General features: G+C 33.5%; 1 long non-coding RNA gene across 1 annotated transcript; it reads right to left on the bottom strand.

Moving 5' to 3' along the window:
* Positions 1–1,356: 1,356 nt before the first annotated feature.
* LOC147569452 (uncharacterized) lies at positions 1,357–5,562 on the bottom strand. Its single transcript, XR_015231269.1, has 5 exons — positions 5,242–5,562; positions 4,354–4,425; positions 3,408–3,486; positions 3,241–3,295; positions 1,357–1,774 (listed from the first exon to the last, which is right to left on the bottom strand). It is a non-coding gene; the product is annotated as an uncharacterized LOC147569452 (long non-coding RNA).
* Positions 5,563–11,029: the final 5,467 nt, after the last annotated feature.

Consider the following 11,029-nt stretch of genomic DNA (forward strand, 5'->3'; position numbering starts at 1 on the left):
AAATAAAAAAACCTCTCATCCCTCTCTACACTCCGGCGAAGGGGTTTTCCTTCGCCGAAGTCGGTCTGTTCATGACTCCGGCGAAGGGGTGTAAAGAGAGACGAGAGGTTTTTTTTAATGTTTAGGTCGCCGGCGGGAAAATTTTCCGGTCGGCGACTTTCACCGGAGAAGATAAAAGTGAGTTGGAGAGAAAGATGAGTGAGTTGGACAGAGAGAGAGGTGAGTTGGAGAGAGAGAGGGAGAAAGAGATAGGTGAGGTGGAGAGATATGTGAGGTGGAGAGAGATGTGAGGTGTAAGTGAGGTGAAATTTCTTTTTGATTTTTTGAGCTTATAACCCAAAAAACGGGCCCTAATATGACATTTAGACCTCTCTAATCCTATAAAGGGTTTCAAAATCAAAATATTAATGTAAATGGATATCTAGTCCATTTGTATACATCTAAAGAGAAAACATAAATCCCTAGAATACATATTAAATCATAATACCTAATCTAACCTTACTCATATATTATAACTGATTTAGCTTCAAAATCCACAAATATCTTTTTCCATTTTTATCTTCCACATTCTCTCTCCAATCACGTTTCTATTCAAAGTAAGGTTAGATACATTATCTTCAGTAACGGAAACCTCTTTATTTTCTCTCTCTAAAACTGAATCACTTAATAAACCTCCATTAAACTCAGAAATCTTTTTGCATCTTCATTAGAGCAGCTGTGCAAACCTTCATCCTTTATCAGGTTTTACACTGTGAAAGTCTTTGTTCGTACCATTGTTAAGGTCTAATATTGTTTCTCAGCTTAAAGAATCAGATTATCTCGCTCTATTATTAAACATAACATATTTTGATCTGATTCTATAAGATCTGTTTACTAATTCATTAACTTCGAATGTGAGATGTTTATTTTCTCTCTCTAAAATTTTCATAATTGTGTAAGATCTTGATATTTATTTACTCCTTATTCAATGATTCCTTCAAATCGAGTATGTTATGTTTGCATCCAATTATCATATCATATTTCTTTAGATTTATGTTTAAGCTTCTGTGTTTTCTGATATTTCTTTACATCAGATTTTCCTATCCGTATAATTTTCGAACCAGGTGATTATCCATACGGTTTCTAATAACAGAATATACAATATAGGTAGTTCACAATACATTTTCATACTTTCTAGTACATTACGCAAACATCTTCCGTACAATATTTTTATGACAGAATGTAAAATATATGTATTTTGTTACAAACTAGGTATAACCCGTGCCTTCGGCACGATGAAGTTATTAGACCATACCCTGTAATATGATTTGAGTAGAAAAAATTCAAGTTCAACTGAATCAAATTCAGACAAAAATAAAAACAACCTCTATCGTAAAGATTTAAAAACTAAATTTCAATTACGTGAACTCATTTACAAAAAAAGTATGTTGAGTAATCAAATATCAAGTTACAAAATAAGGATGTTAACAAAGAAAAAAGTTACAAAATAAGGGATATCTAAGAAGCCACTCGGGATACGCCTTTAATCCAAGCTTATTAAACCTTGGCCTTTTCTTCTCCAATTTGTAGTAATCTATCCTTGACTAACTAAGTACTGACTTTTCCTGAAAAAAGAATTTGAGGGAGTCATAATTTAAATTTTTCTAATTAAGTTGTAAGTCTATTTTGATTGCAGAAACCCGAATTTACTCCACTGTTCTAACATCGTTCAACTTCTTAATCAACTATGTAATTTTCTTCACTTTTTTCTTCTTGACATATCTCCAAGCATAACCTGTTATAATCGTAGAGAAGAAGTGTAAAAGCATGAGTCATACTATAGGATTCCAGATTGTAGCTATTGACGATCACCCATCCCTGTGTGGGTAAAAAGAATGAAAGAAAACACAGACCGTTATAAGCAAGAAATTACTATTTTCTTTAGTCTGTTCTGCATCAGAGTGACACAAAGGCTGTGCCTTGTAATCTAAAATGGATCAGCTTATGTAGTTCGGTAATGAGGCAAGGTAAGAATAGTTTAATAAGTGCAGAATAACATCTAAAGTATATAAATATATGACTGATTACTCCACCTTATTGTTAAAATAACAGCTTTCCTCTCGTCTTTGCCCAGAGAGGATTGCACCATTACCTAAACAAACAAAACCGGAATACCGCCTAATGCAAGTTTCTTGAAGCTCTTTTCATTTAAATATATAGTCGGACATAAATTTCTGGGAAATCAAAGCTCCAACTATAAATGAGCCTTAACAATTAGTACTGATCAATGTTGTAACTTGTAACTTACAAAGAAAAACTTCCAAAATGGAATACCGAATTTCACACACATGATACCGGCAAGATCAAATATAGGGTTGAACACCAAAAAATAAATTTTTCTTCATTACCAACTATAGAATATATTTTATAACAGGTTCACACTAACTGAGCAACTAAATTCCAAGCAACTCATTATGCCAGTCCACAACACAAAGCCAAGACATCGGACTTCCGTTGGAAAAATTAAATAAGAGAGTGAGAGAGGAATAGTCCAAACCAATTGTAGCAAACATAAGAAATGAAAAGTTAAGATTTTACACATACATATAGAACCAGCTTAATTAGACTGTCGTGTTTGGCCATGAATCACTCATAATTTTACCAACATTTTGAAGAAATTTGAGTGTACTTCTTCTAAGTTCTAATTATAGATAAAAAAGCAATAAACACTCCCTATATTGATAATTCAACATATGAGGTACGATTAAATGAAAATTAAAAGCAAATATGCAAAAGAGAAGGTTTTGTCCAAACCTAGCTTTCCATAGATCTCACATCACTGCACAAACGTCAAGGTCGAAAATTGCCAAATAGAAGGAAATATTATCTAATGAAAATGCAGGTCGAAATTTTCCATAGAGAGTGAAGATGATCCAACCAGTTTTGATGAATGAGAAAATAATGGAGAAAGAGATTTAATGGGGCAAGATTTAGAGAATGTAACGGCGGGAGAAGGAGAAAAGTGAGATAGTGTTGGGTAAAGTGAGATGAGTATACTTTATAAGCAAGACAAAACCATTTCAGTTTCACATTGACATTTAATCAAACGCTTTCTAAGCAAGAGAACGATCAGGATGAAACTTTCTAAGCAAAGATTAAAGATAAAATTTCTTAAACTATTTAACAATGAAATTGGAGGGAAACTTTATGAGTCATAAACATTGAAATGTAGACGATTAAAGATTAAAAAAATGAATGTACCTTCAAGATGGCAACCTAACTGGTGAGACTCAAAATAAGTTGAATGATGATATATCTGCAGCCAATAAAAGAAGGTTAGTAGCAAGTTGAAAATACAGAGCTGGAAATTTAAAACCTCAATCGAAGTAGAGTAAATTTTAAGTACAAACAGGTGTGCAGATGATCACCTAAAATTTAAAGACAACCAAAATTATAAAAACCTTTCTTCGCCGATTTTTAAGTACAAACAGGTGAAGCTGCACCAACCTGCATCAAGCAAACAAATGCTTCCTAAGATCAAATAATAACCGAAGATAGAAATAAACCCCTAATTGATAAAATGGAAAACATAGACTGGTAACTTATAGGCATCATCATGCCGTTCTGAGTGTTGTGATTTTGGTAACCTTCTAGGAACGACCACAATTCAAAAATGGAAACAGATAAAATTTCCTCAAATGACCAACAAACAAAACCTATCATTGTTATAGAGTTGCATAAACTACAACTCAAAGAAGATAAGCTAACAACAATAAAAAAAACATATCCAACTTTCAGAAAAGGAAATGACGACTTAACATTGTTCAGCGAGTTTATTGTTTGATTTGTTGAAAGAGTAAAACTCATTGCTCGTCTAATACTGTTATGTTTTAGTGTTTCCTTACATATTCTATAAAAAAATTACTATCGTTCCATAAAAAAATTAGTAATCAAAGTTCTAGGACATCATAAAAAATTAGTAATTCAAAGAACCTCTTTAGGTATGGAAATGTATTACCTACCAGTCATTAAGTAGAACCAAGGAATGAAAAATATTACTTATAGAAATTTCGACCGAAATATTTCTATTTTTCATATTATATATACGAAACATTACTTATAGAAATTTTGTGTCAGCTGTCCACCTAAATCATTCGAAATTTCAAATTTTTGTATCCAATTTTCAAAAGAATCGAAATTGGGTGGAAATTTGACAATACTGAACGAAAAGATTTAAAATAGTTGAATTAAATAGTAAAATATAAGATTTTTGAATTATTATCTTTCTGAAGAGGCTTCGACTAAATTGTAAATAACATAATGCAAGACCTTTTACCAGAAAGACAAAACATACTGCAACATCATCAAACATACCTGCTAGGTGGTGAAATCAATATGTGCCAGAGAAGATTCGAAGAGGTTTCGCCCAATATTACCATTTTCTGCCTGAAGAATCAAAAAAGTAAGATAACAATATTTGCTAAAGGGAAGTTTTTCAAGAAGCATGTAGATAAAAAAAATACACTTCAAAAAAGAGGTCGCTATCACTGTTTGTGTATTTCTCCTTTCAATCTCTCTACTGATTTGTTCTTCCTCTTTATATTTTTCGGGTTATCCAATTTCACGGGTCATAGTTACATCACTTCATTCATTCAATTGTTCTGTGGAAATCCAAACTCAACAATCTTGCAGACAGAGAAAAGCTATGCTGATCAGTGATAGCAATTAAAGATCCATATTTTCTATGAGGTCATGGCTTCTTTTATGAAACATGCCTAGGTCATGTGTAATGTAGCAAACAAATTATTTGCACAAGTAAATGCATGGAATACTTCAAATTATTGAAACATAGACAGATGACAGTAAAATCTTCTCTTTTGAAACATGTGGAGTCAGCATCTTTTACACTTCATTTTACATGATGAGACATTTCATCAAGCACTTCATCAGCAAAACTCAACTTTCACCAAACACACTAAATTAGATTTTGGAACTCCACAAAATAAAATTGAAAAAGATGAAAGAAACACAAAACAAAACAAAATTCAGAGAACTCTACTTTGACCACGAACTCTAACCAAACAAAAATTGATTGAAAGGAACACAAACCAAACAAAATACAGATCTTTCCAAACAGAAAGTATAGAGATTTCGGTTGAAAGGAATAACACACTAACCTTGTCGGGGTGAACTGAAGGGAAGCAAAAAAGTGTATGAACCTCATACGCGATGGTTTTAAAAAATTCCAATAAGAAGAAATACCTTCATCCTCTCTAACCAAACCACCCATCAATCACGCCTGTGCTGCCTTCTTTCATGATTCACAACTCCGATAACGATGAGGGCTTTAATTTACAGACGAAAGTAAACCAGCGAAATTTAACCGGAGAAGAAGATCATTTGGCTTCTGATGAATCTGATCAGAGCGTAAAGGAGGAACATAAAGATTTAAGCATTTGAGGGATCAGGCAATTAAAGACACCTCTTCAATAGAGACGCAACGGATGGAATTAAAGGGTAGGATTTAAGATTTAAGCGTTTGAGGGATGAGGGAAGTAAAAAGACCTATTAAGGATAGAGACGCAACGGATACAACTAAAGGGCAGGATTTAATCTGACCCAAAACAAAGGTCAGATTTCCGTGGGTTTGAATACTCACCTTAGATTTGATAAGAGAAGGTGAACGAATAATTTTGGTTTGTTAGAAAGTAAGAGATCTAAAGGCCAATATTAAATGATAAATTGAACGGACGGCTGGATTTATCTAGGGGTTTGTCCTAGTCAGCATGTTTCAACCTATTTTATTATATAGATTATACATACTTTATAGATAATATCAAAAGCATCTTATAAATGTGCATACATTATATATAATTTATTCAACATTACGCATACTTTTTTCCCAAAACAGTTGTCGGTTATAGTACAATATAATGTTCCAACAATTATATGTAATTTATTGCACACTATACATATTTTTCACATAACAATGACCTTTTGATTCAAACTAAAGTTCTGTTTGTCTCCCAACACATTATGAAGTTTAACAAACAGTATGCATAATTTACTCCATTATACATGTCGTTTCTAGTAAATTATATGTTTTGTTGACAAATTTATGTGCTTTTTGTAGTTTTGCTGTTACTTATGAAATTTCCTACAGAATCATCCAATTTAAGTAAGACCACAAAACTAAAATCTGATGGTTGGGATAATATATTTACTGAATTTGGTCAGTTGTTTCCTGGTGGTGCGAAAGCATTTCGACATGCTCTTCGACAATATAGTGTTACTGATGTTCGTCCTACTCAAGACTACAAATGGAGAGTACATGGATGGACACCATTTTTGAACCAGAGAAGATTTTGTACGTTTTTTCGTAACAGAATGTAAACGATGTGTAATGTAAAAGAAATTATGTGTAATTAATTGAACATGACACACATACATTTGATAAATTACGTTGTGTACATGACAAATGATGGTTTCCTCGTCATAAATAACACATAATTTACGTAATTGTTTCATAATTTGTATTCAATGTGTATTTATGTATGAGTAAAAATGAAAACAAATGCTGTTGTAATGTTCCCAGAAAAATATACTATTTCCAAATCTGAAAGTTAATCAAGAGAAAGTGATATATACGTTTTGTATATAAAGCCCCAAATCACGTTAAATTGATCCCAGAAAATATACTCTTTCCAAATCTGAAAGTTAAGTGAGAGAAAGTGATATATACGTTTTGAATATTAACCCAAAATCAAGCTAATTGATCTCAAAAAATATATTATTTCCAAATCTGAAAGTTAAGTTAGGGTCTTGTTTTGAATCGACTTGGGGAAGAGATTTGTTTTCCAAAACGGTTTAGAAGAGACAGAAAAATCGATTTTGGTTTATACCGTTATTGTCTTAAAAACCCCTCAAATCAGGCCCAACTAAGAAGAAACTTTCCAGATCCAGTCCTCCCAAATCAAAATCCCGCGATTTTTGTAGCAGGGACATAGGCGGTAGTTGTTTCATAAAGTATGGGTTTTTCTGTCCATAATGTAGAAGGACTAAAAATCTATTTTTTGGGAAGATTGGATCATAAACCTTTTTTGAACACTATTTTGGGCCTTATACCCACGGACCCTTTCTTTTTTGGAAATAATTTTATTTTGAAAAAAAACATATATAGAAAGGGTACTTATGACATTTACACCAAAAAATGAGGCCATAAAGAAAGCTGATCACAAAGTAGGGAACCAAATAGGAATTAACTCTTTTAGAAAAGTAGCATAGGAAACCACAATAAATTTAGTTTCCTACTATCAACAAAATTAGTACAAACTAACATAGACGAACAAATAGGACTCACATTAAGGAAATAAATTTAGTTTTCTACTATCAACCCCATTAGTACAAACTAACATAGACTAGCAAATAGGACTTACATTAGAAGACCTTTATTTTATTAGTAGTTGAAAATTGTAGAGATGGAAATAAAGTTAGAATATACTTACAATAACTCATGAAATTATGTCAGATATTCAACAAATTGTTTATTCCAAACCACCGTTAGTCAGATTATATGAAAGAGATAAATAGAAAAATAAACTAAACTTTGCATTTGAAAGAGCTATCAATTACTATATTAGAAATTGGAATTACCACGTAAAATGGGTAAAGACAAATAATTGTTGTAATAGATTTTTCGTCGAAATGAGATAATGTTGAAGGCCATTATATTGATCATAGAGCTACCAGATATCTTTATTGAACGGTTTAAAATTTAAATTACACGTTCATACATGATTATGAACAAACATACATTATTCTGAATATGAAGGCACATGAGTATAAGAAAAGAAGTATATTGATATTTTTGTGGAATGTTTGAGCATTGGTAATTAAGCAATATAATATTAAGTCAAAAATTTATATAATAAGGGAGGAGGGTATCTCGATGTTAGATTGCTTGATTTGGGATTTCTACAATAATGGGAATCCATACTAGAGAGTTCATAGGCTTCTCTATTTGGCTGCATGATATTGTGTTATAGGATTTTCAGCATTTGATTTGCCACCTCTTCTTACACTAATGAACTTTGTTTAGGTAGTTTAAACCAATTAGAGTGATAGTGAAGCTTATGATTGTAGTTCAAGGAGTTAGAACAGGCTTATGGAAGGAGTGGTTGGAGGTGGTGGTGACAGTGACCCCTTTGACATCTTCTCATTAGTGGTGGAAACCCTTTGGTGGTAAGGGTCATGAGTTCTCCAATATATTTGATTTTCTTGGACTAAAGGTAAGTAATTATTACCAACATTGTCAATAATTTCTTTGGTTACATTTTAGGCGGCGACAGCAACAGAGGAAGGAGCCAACAGTGGAGGGGAGAAAATTTTATGTGTTATTTGAAGGTTTCTATAGAAAATTTACAGTGGCACATCAAATAAGTTTTCTCTTTCTAGAAATGTCATCTGCTCCAAGTGCAGTGGGTGAGTCTTTGATAACATTTGTCAATGTTGTTATTTTGACTCACTTTGTTCATGACATCTTTCTGTGTTTAAGTATTTGAATTTTGAAATTTGGGGTGTGAAAATTATTCAGAGTCAGTGTTTGATGTTGAATTTGATTTTGTTGTAGAAAATGGTCAAAGTTTGGTGCCTCAATGAAGTGCTCGGACTGTCAAGAGAACTGGAGAGACCATTGATGACAAAGACCAGGGCCATCAAATTTGACTCTTCATGTCTGTTTTAGATGGACCAAGAGTTTTAACTTATTGTTGTTACACTTCATGTCTGTGATAATGAAACTTATGATTCCAGTTCAAGGAGTTAGCACAGGCTTAAGGAAGGAATGGTCGGACGTGATGCTGGCCATGACCCCTTTCGCATCTTCTCATTCTTCTTTGGTGGGGGAAATCTTTGTGGTTGTAAGGGTTAAGAGTTCTTCGATCTCTTTGATTTTCTTGGACTGATGGTAAGTGATTATTACTAACATTGCGAACAGTTCTTTTGGTTCATATTAGGCAGTGGCAGCAGCATAAGCAGATGAGGGGACAAGATCGTATGCATCCTTTACAGGTGTCTACAGAGGATCTTTACAGTGGCACATCAAAGAAACTTTCTCTCTTTAGAAATGTCGTTTGCTCCAAATGTAGTGGGTAAGTCTTCGAAACATTGTTTTTTTGTCAATGGTATTATTTTGACTCATATTGTTCATGGCATCTTTTTGTGTTAAAGTATCAAAGTTTTGAAGTTTGGGGTGATGTAAATTGTTTAAAGTCAATGTTTGATGTTAAATTTTATTATGTTTTCAAAAATGGTCAAAATCTGGTGCCTTATTAAAGTGTCCGGACTGCCAAGGTGTTCAGGGAGACCATTAATGGCAAAGACTTGCGTCCTCAAGGGACTAACACATTTACTCCTTAGAAGATAATGGTGTTTGTATGTGGTACACATTTACTCCTTAGAAGATAATGGTGTTTGTATGTGGTTGTCAGTTTGTGTCCTTCAGGAGGCTAGAGGCAACAGAATATTAGCTTTCATTCCATTAGGTCTCTCATTTTCTTTACGTGTTACAGGTGAAGTCGGTCTTTTATTGTTACTTTGAGTCAGGTTATTGTAGACAAGGAGCTCTTAATTTGACTCTGATGTTTGTTTTAGATGAACCAAGAGTCTTAAGTTATATTCAAACGAGTCATATAAAGAATAACTATTCTGAAATAAGGTTTGAGTCTTCAGATCTGAAGTAGGATTTCAAATATGAAATGTCCGCTCTAGAAATGGTTTGAATTTTTTTTTTGTTTGCAACCTGAAACAATTACTGAAGTGTTACAGAAGGATCACGTAAGTTTGTGTTCCCCGTTTGGACGGTAGGTTGCTGCTCATCAAATCCAACCTTGGGAAGTTGTGAACATCGAAGACTAGATGAGGATGGACCAACCTCTGGAGGCATATGAAGAAGATGAAGATATGGATGGTGGAATGTCGGTTCTAGAAATGGTGTGAACTTTTTTCTTTTGTTTGCAATCTGAGACGATTACAGAAGTGTTGCAGAAGGATCACCCAAGTTTATGTTAACCCGTTTGGACAGTAGGTTGCTGCTCATCAAATCCAACCCTGAGAAGTTGTGAACATCGAAGAATAGATGAGGATGAACCAACCTCTAGAGGCATATGAAGATGACGAAGATTCAATGTCCCCCGCAACAAGAAATGAGTTCATGAATTGATTTTGAATATTTTTACTTAAATTAGTTTTGAATTTATTACTGAAATTGCACTTTAAACTTTATATTCCTGAAGTTGCACTTTAAACTTCCTTTTGCCTATTTTTCCTGTGAAATTGCAAAATCAAATCAAAAGAGGAAATACACAAACTCGCATATCGTTCGAAATTACTGTCCGTGCCCTGTGGCCACGGGTTCCACCCTCGTCTAGTATATGAAAGAAACCGCTTCCAATGTCACAAAGATTATGGTGTAAGAAACTGTTTCCAGTGTGACGTTGCATTATTTTGAAAGAAGGACTGGTCGGAACGAAATCACACATGTCAATCATGCATATTAAGTCCATAAATTTAGAAATGTAACGATAAATAAAACAATATAAATTTGGCCGAGTATATATTAAGTCAAGAAACCAATTTACGTGAACTTTTTTCTAATCGAAGAAGGACTACATTGTAAACTTTGGGAAGGGTGGCTAGACAATATTTTCTATTAAGAAAGTGATGTCTGTCCCACTCAGTTTTTTTCCTTTTGTATTATTATATACATAATTATTTGAAACATAGAAAATAAATGACAAAAGGGGTGAGATATGTAACCGTCTCATGGTCTACAAACATGTGGTCGTTATGTTTGTGAAGATCGAAATATACATCAAACAATATGTAGTAAACATGGTCTACAATCAGTCGCTCTTTAGGAGATCAGTCTTAGTTTTCAGTTCGAATTACTAGTCATCATTTCTCGTTTACGATGGGAGAACCAAGTGCATCATTTCTAGAACAATTTGCCGCCTTGTCTACCGAGGAACAGCCTCCGATAACGGTCGATGGG

Source organism: Eschscholzia californica, unplaced genomic scaffold, assembly GCF_041429995.1.
Source record: "Eschscholzia californica isolate CP2 unplaced genomic scaffold, dmEscCali1.0.p SCAF_1, whole genome shotgun sequence".
Taxonomy (NCBI): domain Eukaryota; kingdom Viridiplantae; phylum Streptophyta; class Magnoliopsida; order Ranunculales; family Papaveraceae; genus Eschscholzia; species Eschscholzia californica.